The following is a 13,387-nucleotide window of genomic DNA, read 5'->3' on the forward strand; positions in this document are numbered from 1 at the left end:
CCCCTTTCTGATGGGCTAGAGGGAAGGCCTTGTCCTAGAGCCTGCGGGTGAGATAGAGGGTCTTTGAAAGTCTCCTCCACACCATGTGCTAAATGAAATACACTCCTGACTGTGTGATTCCATAAAATCAGTCCCGGTGGTGATGTCGTCGCCAAACCCAAGTTCTTGTGCTCTATGTCTCAAAAGGCCAAATCTTAGAACATTGGGGTTCGGAGTAAGGAGCAAGGTTCATTGACTGAGAAGGCACTAACTGAAAAGATGGGAGATCTAATGGTGCCTCACATCCATCTTGCTCAGTGGACTAGGTTTAGGGTGTTTAAGGGTATGGTGGAACAGGTGTATGGAAGTGTTCGAGGCGGGGCAAGTCTTACTTGGAGGTCCTTGAATTTTGGCAGTTCATGGTAATGGAGCATCAACAGTGGATCTTCCTGGACAGTGGACCCTTGGCTTCTGAAAGGCTTCTGGTTATGTCCTAGTCCTTTGATTTGGGGGGAGAGGGGATGGGGGTCAAGTCTTTGGTTCCAGATGTACCTGGAGGTCAGAGTTCTCTCTTCTCTCTGCATATGCTGTGGCTGCATGACTTGCAGTTTTGGTCTGTCCTCTCTGAAAAGCAACTCAGGACCATTGTGGACTGGTTCGGCAGTTACAGTGTCCTCAACCCATTAATCGTAAGGGGTTTCCCTGTGTAAACTGCAGCCAGTATGGAAGACTTAGAAATGAATGGACTTCCTCCTTTATTCACATTTGCACGTTTGCTCTTACGTATATTGTATTTGCTTCTCCTCAATTGCTTTCTCTCTACCTCAAATGCCTGATTTGATACTCATCTTTCTAGACAGATGACTGTAGAAACCTTAGGTATTTCTATCTTGCTTGTTCGGTACATTTCTAATTCCCTAGAATGTCTAGAGGATGACTTATTACAAGTAATATAATATTCTGGCACATTGACAGTTGCCATAAGTATGTATATTATTTATCAACTTTCAGAGAATCAGAATACATAAAATGATAACCTATTTTAAATGTAAACCATAAAGGCCCTGTGTCTGATATAAGTCACAGAGTTCACATAGAATTAGGTCCTACCAGTTTTCAGGTGTATCATTATGTGACTAAGATACTGGCTTGCCCTGGCTGGATAGCTCAGTTGGTTGGAGCACTGTCCTGAGACGCCAGGGTTACAGGTTTGATGTAAGTTTGCTCTGTATGTTCTGTCTCACTGATTATATGCTTTTAAAGGATGAAGACTACTACTTCTGTTTCTGTTGTGTCTGTAGTTCTATAATCTCTATCCCAGTGCCTCAATAGTTTGCTACTGATTTTTGTTCTTGTAAATTTTTTTTCTATTTTTTGTTCTTTTAAAAGGAAAATGGATTTTTGTTCCTTTAACCAGAAAATGCTGTTCTAAATCTCAAAGCTTTTAAATGTATCATATTTTCTAAGTGAGTCTGGGTCTGTTGTCATATTTAATGTTGTACTTCAGTAGACATGCTTGTGCTTTTCTCAGTATCCCGCCGTTTCTCCAGCAACTTGCTCAGATGTGTGGTGTCAATCAGGTGTGTTTGGAGCAACAAATTTTGAAAGGAAATTCATGGAGACAAGATATTGTGTTCAGTAGGGACTTTGACAACCTCGTAATTCTAGGAAAACCATCGTTTTACTGTAACATCGATGACTGAAATTTCTCGAGGCTATTTAAGACAATGTTTTCTCTCTGTCTCTTTTTGTCTCTGTCTCAGAGATCTCATGGCTCATCTCCCCACACAGCTGATGGGTTGAAAGTGACCTCATCAGATGTCCTATCTTTATTTTTAAATGCCGTGACATTTTCCTCAAGTAAAATTGCGCATCCTATCAGAAAATGAAAAAAAAAGTGGAAGAGTGTGTACTTCAGTCTTGTAGGTGTGAGGAAAGAACGTTACTGGGTTGATGATAATCAGTGCCTGTTAATCTCTCACAGTGTGTTTCAGTCCAATTATCGCTTCATTGAAGGGGTGTATTGCCGCAGAATTGCCGTAATTGACAAACACATGTCTAAAAGGGATATTCTTTGAGTGGGAGAATTTTTGCCTTTAACATACCTATAATTGAGCTTTTCCTCATTTCATTTTGCAGTCTTTCTTCATCATAACCTTCCCTCCCATTTCCCATTATCTTCATTTTCTGCCCTTGGGGCTCCCTTGCCGTACAATTGAAACCATTCTTTTCATTCTGTTTGCAGCTTTTTGCCGTCTACTTAAGGCAGCTCCTGGGCTGGCGATCCTTCCCCCACATCTCAGAGACAAATATGAAATTAGACAGAATTGTTAAATGTGAGTGAGCAGAAAGTATGGAAAACTAAAATATCTTGTCATGATGCCCAAAATATCTTGTTATAATCTAAATAGTGACAGAAAATTAGTTTCAGAGAAATTCTGTATCCTCTTCTATTTCAAAATTACTGTCCTGGTTTGTGCTCAGCATGCAGGATACTTGGTGATTCTTCCCATTTTTAAATCGTTTAATCCCGTAAATGAGCTTGACTCAGCATGAAGATGAAAACTACAAGTTAAAATTGCCTATTGCCTACTGGGCGGGATATCTCTACCTGAATTCTCAGTCTAAAAACAGACCCGGTTTTAGGGGATAGGGTATGTGTATCAGAGCTCTTGATGGGCACTAGTTCTAATGTTAAAGCATCTGGTATTTTTCCTTATTATACCCCTTGTAACGCACCTTAAGTGTACTTGTTTTGAGGAAGGTTTCCATAGTGCTTAGAGCGAGTTAGCCTTCCTTGATTTTGCACATTTCATTTTTGTATAATGGGCTTAAAGACATCGGGAACCTAGTGTCATGCAGTTTGTTAAGAAAACAAAGGACAAAGTGAAGATACTTCACCCTAATTTTGGATCTTTTCCCCAAAATTGGACATAGAAAATGTAGCCTATTGTGTCTTGGTTCAGTCTGATGTAAATTTGAAAGCATTGCAGCCGTTTATCCCTGATGCTTTCATGGAAATATCTTAGTGAGCTCAGGCTCTGCCCGTGCTGATCGGCATAATGCGAGTGCACATTTCAGAATTACAGCAATTTAACATTATTTGACAGTCTCCCAAGGAGGGTGTTCTTAAAATAAAAAAAAACATGCAAAGCAAATGTGTCTTCATCAGAACATTCTAGAATCCACACTACTTTTCTCCTCTCAAATGTACTTATCCTACTTTTGGTAAAATTTGCAAACTTCAGAGCCAGAGCACATTACTGGTCATGTATTTGAGTTCCTGAAAATTTTCCGTGTATGTGTGTGTAATCCGTGATGAGGCCTGGCTCCACACAACAGAAGGACTCGGACGGTGCCTTAGACAAGGTTGTAGATATACTTCTCTCTCATGTGAACATAAAAACAGGGAAGTCCCGTGCAGAGCTGGTAAGACCACTCCGAAGTCATCCAGGACTGAGATTCCTTCCAGTTCTTTGCTCCAGCGTCCCTAGCATCTGATCAGCATCTCATGAGCCAAGACATGTGCTAGCTAGCATTGTGGTCCAGGTATCAGGATGGAGCGAGTCAAGAAAAACACACCTGCTCATTGTAGGAATGGCTTCTGCTTTTATCTCATGAACTGAGACTTACTCATGGCCATGTCTAGCTGTAAGAGAAGCTAGTAAACGCATTGTTGGACTCTTTTAAAAATATCTGGGGAACAATATGGCCAAAAAAAGTCACAGTTCGATTCCTAAAGGGAAGGAAAACGACATGTAATTTTATAAGTTGAAGTTTATATTAGTTTGTTTTGATAATTTAGACCCTAGGCCTTCATTATACATTTCTGTCTCTTCAAAGAAATATAAATATATTGTGATTTAAAGCATTGTGTAACCACTTTTAAAGACTGAACTGATTTGGATTGGCTTATATTCTTAGGAACAAGTGAATACTGACAGTATCTTTCACTCCAGATTCTCTCTATGAGTTGTTAGAAATATTTTTCATAAAGTAAATGAAACATATACTGAAACATATTTTATATATGGTGGCTTCCAAGAAGTTTTTTTTAAACAATAACACAAATTAAATTTGTTCTTCTCAGTGTAGCTTATAGTATATAATTGTATATAATTATATTCTTGGTGGTTTTCCAGAACTCATTTGTGCCCATTACATATGAGTGTGGGCCAAGTCATCATGAGTCATATGATTCCAATGCTAAGAGAAAGGCCTGGGGATGTTCTTAGCTACGTGAGTAGCACACCTATTTTAACGCAAAACAAAACAGACTTTTTAAAAAATTTTTATTTTAAATGTTGTTCAAGTACAGTTTTCTGTCTTTTACTTCCATCCCAGCCCACCCCACCAGCCCTCCCCACCTCCCTCCCATTTCCACTCCCCCCTAGTTTTTGTCCATGTGTCTTTTATACTTGTTCCTGTAAACCCTTCCCCTTTTCCCCTGAAATACCCTCCCCTCTCCCCTCTGGTCACTGTCAGCCTGTTCTCTATTTCAGTGTCTTTGGTTATATTTGGCTTGTTTGTTTGTTTTGTTGTTTAGGTTCCTGTTAAAGGTGAGATCATATGGTATTTGTCTTTCACTACCTGGATTGTTTCACTTAGCATAATGCTTTCCAGCTCCATCCAAGCTGTTGCAAAGGGTAGGAGCTCCTTCTTTCTTTCTGCTGCATAGAATTCCATTGTGTAAATGTACCATAGTTTTTTGATCCATTCATTTACTGATGGGCACTTAGGTTGCTTCCAGCACTTGGCTATTGTAAAATGTGCTGCTGTGAACATTGAGGTGCAAAGGTTCTTTTGGATTGGTGTTTCAGAGTTCTTAGGATAGAGTCCCAGCAGTGGAATTGCTAGGTTAAAAGGCAGACCCATTTTTAGTTTTCTGAGGAAGTTCCATACTGTTTTCCATAGTGGTTGCACCAGTGTGCAATCCCACCAACAGTGCACTAGGGACCCCCTTTCTCCACAGCCTCTCCAACACTTGTTGTTTGTTGCTTTGTTTATGATGGCCATTCTGACTGGTGTGAAGTGGTATCTCATTGTGGTTTTAATTTGCACCTCTCTGATAGCTAGCGATACTGAGCATCTTTTCATGTGTCTCTGGATCCTCTGTATGTCCTCCTTGGAGAAGTGTCTGTTCAAGTCCTTTGCCCAATTTTTAATTGGGTTGCTTGTCTTCTTCAAGTGGAGTCGTGTAAGTTCTTTATATATTTTGGAGATTAAACCCTTGTCTGAGGTATCATTGGCAAATATGTTTTCCCATAAGGTTGGTTCTGTTTTTATTTTAATACTGTTTTCTTTAGCCATGCAGAAGCTTTTTATTTTGATGAGATCCCATTTATTTATTCTTTCCTTTATGTCCCTTGCTCTAGGGGATATATTAGTAAAAATGTTGCTACGTGAAATACCTGAGATTTTCTTGCCTATGTTCTCCTCCAGGACTTTAATGGTGCCATGGCTTATATTTAAATCTTTTACCCACCTTGAATTTATCTTTGTGTATGGTGTAAGTTGGTGCTTGAGTTTCCTTTTTTTGTACGTAGCTGACCCTGCAAAACTGACTTTTAACTGAAGTGCGGGACACTCAAGACTTGGACGTGGAAATCTGTTCTTTTGATTCGGGAAAGAGTGAATGAAATATAAAGTGACTAATGGTTTTCAGTGTCCGTAATATAAATGTGTATAATTGGGCATTAAAAGATGTATTATGAATTTGTGGACTGCCTTATTCCTTCCATGTGATTGTCAGCTCTGCCTTTAGAAGAGCAAGCTAGCTGACCTTTTGTAGCTATTTTCTATTGCCAGGTGTTCACTAGAAAATAAAAATAATACTAACACTTGAGTAGGAATAAAGGAACCCTGCACCCTGGCACATAGATGGAGAACGACTTCATCAAAGACATCTTTAAGGACAATGCAAAGACCAAGTTCCTGTGTCTGTGGCACTTCCCACCGTCCAAACCCAGGATGCTGTGGCTTTCCTGCACGGCCTCCCCCCGGCCCCAGTGTGGGCTGTTTGGACCCACGTCCTCAGGAGAGCAGAGCGCAGTGGATGAGTGAGAGCTGGGCCTCTGCCCCCTTGGGGACCTAGGCCCCCTCCGACACTAACGTACAATAACTCACTGATTAGTCCCCTTACTTATCTCAGTCCCGGTGTCACCATCCATAAAGAGGATGGAAGACTGACCTCCTAGGATGGGTGAGAGGAGCACAGACCATGGGGCTGAAGCCCGTGGCACAGAACACAGCAGGTGCTCATTAAAAGGCAGTTGTTAGGATTACTTCCAAATAGAGTAGCTATTGTCTTTCCTTCCCTACTCTCATCGCCCAGCACAGCCACCACTGGCTTCCCGGTGCACAGGAGGAAATAGGTGTGATTCCAAGCAAATTTGGGACCCCCTAGGGCTAAAAGGCGTGTTGAATGGTGGTGGTAGGCAGGTGTCCAGATTAGGTTTGCTTAGACATTCACGTGAATGGAATATTTATCAGCCTGGATTTGTAGGTTGCCTTATGTTGTCCTTCACTGTTCTCACCCAATTTCAAACCCCTTCAGAAATTGGGCTCCTACAGAAGTTGGGAGAAGTACCGCATCTTACAGCTTTGTCCTCCTCATGGCAGAGGGCACTGTGCTGCACCCTGAGGAACAGGTCTTCGGTTATGACCAAACCTTCGTGACCCCGAACCACGAGTCTCCCTTTCACCTGTGTGAGAAAGAAAGCAGCTTTGTTCTATTGAAAAAAACTCCAGTGACTGTTCTGGAAACCAGAACACAAAGGCAGGGCTGCCGTCAGCCACTGGTAAAAGCGTTTGTCCTAGAAATGCTTTTTACTATAGGAAGTACGTTAAAGGAAATTTTCCCGTATTGGAAGTTTTCAGTTTGTCTAAGATCTTGTGCCAGATTGTTCAGAAAGAGCCCTGGTAATGTTTAGTTGCGTTTACTTTAAATTAGCAAGTTTGTACAATATCTTCTTATCTTTAATATATCTAGCTATCATGCTGATCATTAGCTTTAAAGTAGCCAAGATGACTATCCACTGCTAAACTGTAAGGAAAAGAACTTCTCTCCAGTATCCTTAGAATTTCTGTTAACCTGAAACAAAAATAAATCAAGTTCCACTTGCCTGAAGTTCAGTGCTAATGGTTCACAATGGCCAGGGGGAAAATTAACTTTCAAAATTGTGATATACCATGATTCCTCAGTACTTCTTGTTATTTCGTTCTGGAGCTCATGTCGATGCCGAAACCGAGGAGTACCGGAAGATGAAGCATTTCCTCTCGCGGGGCAGCGGCGTGACTCATGCAAGTTCTAGCAAGGGCAGTGAGTCCCAGGCAGGTGCCGAATGCTGAAACATTTTTTCTCATCAAAATGCAGTGGGTACAGGGTTTGACAAGTACTTTCTGAAGCTGACGAGTACCGAGGAATGACGATTTCTGGTTTCAAAAGAAAACTGATAGTAGAGATTCTTCTTGGTTCTTGGGAGATAAAATATCCTAGTTTGTCCTATATTGATTCAAAAAGTAGAGTCAATGCTTGAAATAACCATGCCCCAGACTTCTTATTTTAGGTTTAATGTTTAAATTATTTTTTTTATTTGTGGCATGAAATTTTAGAACGTTGCATTGACGAGCCCTCAGGAACACAGCTTATACCGTGAGACTGTACTATGTGATGCCCATCATAGAAAACCGAGCAACCCCGAGAGCACAGCTCCGTTCAGCTGAGTGGATCTCACCACCAGCCGGCCGTTTTTGTTAGTAGATGCTGGCAGATTGGTATTGAAGGCTACATACCCATGACAATTCCCACGTTCTAATTTATGCTGTAAAGTAAAATGATTCTCGCATTGATCACGAAGAAATTTTTCCTCCTGGCTCATTTGTGAGAGCAACTGCTGTTCCTAATCAATAAGCTATACAACTGCAGTACGAGTCTTCGGGGGAAAACGGTGATAGATGGCGTGAGAGCTGATTTTCAGAGTATCCTCAGCTCCTTGTAGTCTAACTAGGGTTTGTGTCTACCAGTTACCAAGGGGCGTCTCCCTAAAGCCATCAGGCCAGGGACCATGCACTCACCACTCCAGTGGGGTTTGACAGCCCGGGCTCACGAACCTCCTTCCGACCATTGTTCTGACGCTTAAAATCTGCTCTTTCCCATCCTTCTTTCTTGTCGGCTTTTATGATGTTTTTGTCTCCCAGTTCTCCTATTTCTCTTTTTCTTCTCTTTCCCCTTCCTTAATTCATCTTTCTTCTACTATTGCCCAAGTGTGAGCACACACCCCAGCTCAACCCTCAGACCCCTGCTTGCCACTTTCCAGGGTTACATCTGAGAGCCCGTGTCGGCCCAGCCATCCTCTCTGCTGTGGCTCCAGCAGCCACCCAGCCCCCTCTAGCAGGCTCTGGTCTCTCTCGGTTGTTTTTGCCCAATAGCTTCCCTTAAACCTGGGGAGCTCAAGGTGTTTAAAAGTCAGTTCAGCCTCTGTCCCCTTATTCTTTATCCAGCCTGACCTCTCTGATGCAGCAAGCATAATCTGTGTCTCGTGTCCCCCCTCACCCTGAGAATCACCATTCCCTCCCCTTTTCCTGTAGAATGAGCGCCATCCTTTTTACTCTGGCACTCAACGTCCCTCTAGAAATTGACACCAACCTACTTTTCTAGCTTCATTTTTTAATTATCCTGTGTGATCTCTTCCTGAACTGATGCACACATCCATGGGCAGTTAATATGAATGAGGGAAGCCAGCCAGAGCAGATCTGTGATAAACTAGATCATGCACACCCCGCATGAAAAGACCCAACTCAGCTCTAACCTGTGGTTAAAACTTGAGATATGAGCCTGGTGTTGCCAGATCTTCTGATTTTTAAATACTGTCATCTACCAGAAAAGTATCTTTAAGGAGTAAACACGGCCCGAAGGTCACACGTGTGTTGCGGACACGCCCACATGCACTCCTTTCACCTCACCTCTTCCACCACCGGTTCTTCTGGAAGGTTCGGGGGTCATCTCGCAGGTCCCTGTTGGGTAACAACTTCCCTGGTACACCGGCATCTTTCCTGCCTCCCCTGTGATGTTTTTATGGTCAGTGCGGCTCAGCTGAAGTGCTGTCTGTCTTAGTTCGTTTCATGGGGATACGGGTCTCAGCTCCCTAACCAATCATGACCTTGAAGCCAGGGCTCGCTCCTGTGCTTTCTCGACTCTCAACCCCGACCCTGTACGCATGCCCCATATTAGTCAGTTCTCCAACCTCACTTTTTGTTGGTGGATTGGAGGCACTGGAAGAACTGGGACAGGATCTAAATTGAATTTTACGAAAATAAAGAGCAGGTAGTATTTATCGAGTGCCTGTCATAGGCTAGGTTCTCTGCCAGATGCTTTAGATACACTGTGTAATCCTGACTACAGTTCCGCTCGGTATGGGCACGACACCCATTTTACAGGCGACTCAGCCAAGGCCCGGAGAGAGTAAGGATTACATCTCAGGTTACCCGGGTGGACGTACATGCAGCTCTTGGGTTCCCTTTGATTCTTAACACTGTTTTCTGAGCTTCCCAGCAAGCACGGCAGGCACATGCATGAGCCACAGAGGGGCCATAATTATAAATGTGCCTGGACACTGAGCACAGCTGAGTCAGGCTAGGACAACGGGAACTCTTAGCACTTGTCACCTCTCTCAGTGCCAGGTGGCCTGCAAACATGACCCTCTGTGTGGAGAAGGTAGGCGGGCACTGTGTTGGTGCTCCCTGATCCTTCTTGGCATTTTTAAAAGGCAGCATGAGGAATATATTGTAACTAAGAACATAATACCTATTGTATTCAAATCATTCTTTCCTGAGGAAGGAATGATGGGGTTCCAACGCCACATTTTACAGGTTAAAATGAAAACGAATTTCATTATTTGAAGAGTGCCACCCGCCCCCTGCCTGTAGTAAGTTCCTGTCATTAAAGGGGTGAGGTTTAAAGTTTGATGTAGAAACTGCATTAAATAATAAGCCTTCCTTGTGAAGCCAGTATCAAAAAAAAATAATATTTGTAGTTTTAGAAAGGCTAAACAATACTCTGGAAAAATCGCAAAAATATGCAGGAATCGAGTGAATTTAAAAGCTGTGGTAAATAGTTCAGGAATATAAAATACACTGAGAAAGAAGAATAGCTTTTAACAGTGAAGCACTTTAACCTATAATTCAAACATGAACATTAAAAAGTTTTGTGTGTGCTTAATCAAATTACATGGTACTTTTTGGCACCGCTTCTCAAAAAATAATGGTAAGTTGGAACCTTTCAAGCACAAAGCTTTTCTTGGCTCCGTGAAATGAAGGTTAAGTAGAGCATATTTTAGAGTGCCTAAAATTCCACTGCATCTGAGGTGGGGGTGCAGGCGAAACGAAACTGCTAGCAGCACTTGAGGGAATATGAGTTGGTACAGAAATGTCAAATATTCGCATCGCCTTACTTAGATTAAATGGCTACTGTAAGGCTGTTGTCTGTCAAAATTCTTTTCATTGGCTTTCCTGGTAATTCCGTTTAACAGATGAGTGGTTTTGTTATTGCGGCGCATTTTGCTTGTGAGTGTTGAAAAGTAACCGAAGTCGATTTCTCTAATTGCTCCTAAGTAACTCTATATTCCTATGATTTCTAGACTTTAGGGTATGTTTTTATAAGGTTTTTCTCTTTTTTTACCAAAAAAAAAAAATCAAGCTTAGATCTCTTGGAAACATTTAGCTCAATTCCCCTAATTTGATTGCATTTATGTATAATAATAGAGCCCTGGAAAGGATCTGCACCCGCCCATTACTGTTCCACCGTGACACGAGTCCAGGAGCCTCTACACTTTTTTTTTTTGCAGAAATAAAATGGAAAGTATTAGTGTTTGCTACACTCGAAATGAGAACGAGAAAATAATTTATACATTCAAGTAAAACCAAATAAAAACAGTCCGTTCTTATGCCTTAAAATTAAAGCAGGAACAGATGCTAGGGAAACGTCCTGTGTTAAAAGCGTTGCGGCTGGTTCCAGAGATGACTTGAGAGCCCTTTCTGTCAAGGCTCCGGGTTTCGACTGCACCTCGATGCACTTTCTTTCAAGTTACTAAACCTGAAACTGTAACGGCGGCCTTTGCCTTCCAGCGCTGGTTGTTGCCAGCGTGTTACTTTTCGACCCCAAGAGTACTTCCTGTATTTCAAAAAACTGCTACAAAAAATATTCTTTTATTTGTGGGTACAGGGGGTATTCCCCAAAAAATGGCTGAATAGCTTTGTCAGTGATGAGCCAAGGATCTGGGATTAGATTTAGTGATTAATTTAATGAATAGAATTTCAAAGACAAGTTTTTTTGTATATTGATACCTAGCTATTCACAGAATTAGAAATCAAAATGAATACATCTTTTCATTAAAATGTTAGTATACATGGCAACTATGAATTTGTTTAAATGAAAGATGCCTTTATACACAATGGTGCTTTTCTGCCTAGTCTTAAATTACTATTAATTGAGCATTATATGATATAATAGGTAATTATAGTGTTTTAATGTGGTTGCCAATGGATTTGCTAGTCTCTCTAAATGGGTATTGTTTTCTAATAGTCTTCAGGGGATCATTTACATAGCCATTGTGGTTCTAAAAATATCTTTAAATACCAATGGGACAGCCTTTTTTGAAGCGTGATTATTATAAAATGTACTCTTATTTGAAGTGTGCCATTTTGATTGTATCATTCAATTACTTTCATGTATAGCAGAAAAAAACAATGCTAAAAAATAAAGGAAAGCTCTTTATGTATAGAAAATGTTCAGAACAATATGGTAGTTAAACAGAAAAAGATTTGAGTTAGGAGCATTGAGAATCTGTTCTTTATGATTTTTAGCTATTCTTTTCCTTAGGACTTTAGCTGGAAATGTTTTTGTGTGGCCTCATTGTTTTTATTTAATATTTCTATGGCAGAGAGATAATTAGGTAAATGCATTAAATATTAAATATTGTGGTAACTTTGGGGAAATAACATTTCTGGGTCAAAGCCCTTAACAAAATACTGTCATATGGGAGCTGATTAATTGAACTGAATGCTAGATTGTTTTGCTGCCATCCAACTAGTCCCTGAGTTCATTATCTAAGGCTGTTCTAGAATGGAATGACTCGTTATATCGAAGTTAACAGTGTTCTTCTTAGCCTCAGCTGTGAGCAGAGTAAGTCTTGATTAGAGAATCCTTTCTCCCTCATTACATTAGCTAAGTGTGCGACTGTCTCAAAGAGTCTGACCCTGAACGTCACGTCAGGCATTTTCAGTGCTGGGTGTGTAGGGTCCTCAGCACCGTCACCCAGGGGCGCCTCTGTATCTTACTGGCTCCAATCTGTACAGGTTTTCATCTAAAACAGAGTCTAGGGTACTCTCTGGTCTTTGTGACCTGTATCTAATGTTGAATGTAAAAAAAAAAAAAGTTTGATTTCTAATCAAGCCAGAGACCCTATTTGCATCATTATGTTTAGTAGGGAAAACTGTTACAGTCTGTGGGCATTGCTGGTCAGTAGCATGCCAGAGTGATAGCGTTCAATTCGTGCTCCAGAATATCCCAAGGATTCAGACATTATGCCTTTGTTTTTGATTTAAACTGTTTAAAAACCTCAATGAAAGAGACAAAGTTTCAAATGTATATTCCAAGTGTTCCATTGGGGTGACCAGTGATCAGTTTTTGTGGCCAGGTTAGCAGGTGGGCAGGGGGAGCAGATCTTTGAATAAAGCTGCTCCCGCCTTTCTGTGCACAGAGTTAGAACTTCCGTGAAGTAGACTCTGGTAGAGCGCTCCTGGGTCTTCCGTGCGTGTGGCCGTGCCGTCCACTCACCTCCCCCCAGTCTCCTTGCGCTGGACTGACTGAGGCTGTGCAAGGCCCAGGCACGCCTCTTTGAGACGCGCTGTGGCCATAACGTAGCAGTAAATTAGATCCTGACTGTCCACATGTCACAGTGTGATACATTATAAGTTTATTTTACACCTTAGCGGCCACCCGTCAAATTTATTTTTCAAGAAGGAACTTTGTTATGTATCTAACAGAAATCAATACCTTTGGAAAAAATTACCGCAATTGTTGTTGTTGTAAAACATTGCCATTTGCAGCCACTGGCCTGGGTGGATGGAGACTGCCTTGACCTTCTGCAGCATAAACAAACGCAGAAACAAGTTAACCCCTGCAGCTGATGCAGCACGTCCTAACCCACAGCCCCTTCCATCAGAGTTCGGGGTCTGCAAACATAGCCTTGTTGTTTTGCATTGGTCGACTTTTAAAGTAAATGTTACTGGTTGTTTCTAAAAATTCTGGAATTTTCCCAGCCTTCAGCAGTTTTTTCTGTCTACACACTTATAGTGTATAGGCTTTGGAGAGCATGAATGCTCTTGAGCATGCAACAAGCCCACTATC

General features: G+C 41.5%; 1 protein-coding gene across 1 annotated transcript in view; it reads left to right on the forward strand.

Annotated features, from left to right (window-relative positions):
- Window positions 1-13,387, forward strand: part of RAPGEF5 (Rap guanine nucleotide exchange factor 5) — a 221,849-nt gene that overhangs the window by 163,136 nt on the left and 45,326 nt on the right. The window lies entirely within an intron of this gene.

Source organism: Phyllostomus discolor, chromosome 10 (genome assembly GCF_004126475.2).
Source record: "Phyllostomus discolor isolate MPI-MPIP mPhyDis1 chromosome 10, mPhyDis1.pri.v3, whole genome shotgun sequence".
In the NCBI taxonomy this organism is placed as follows: Eukaryota; Metazoa; Chordata; class Mammalia; order Chiroptera; family Phyllostomidae; genus Phyllostomus; species Phyllostomus discolor.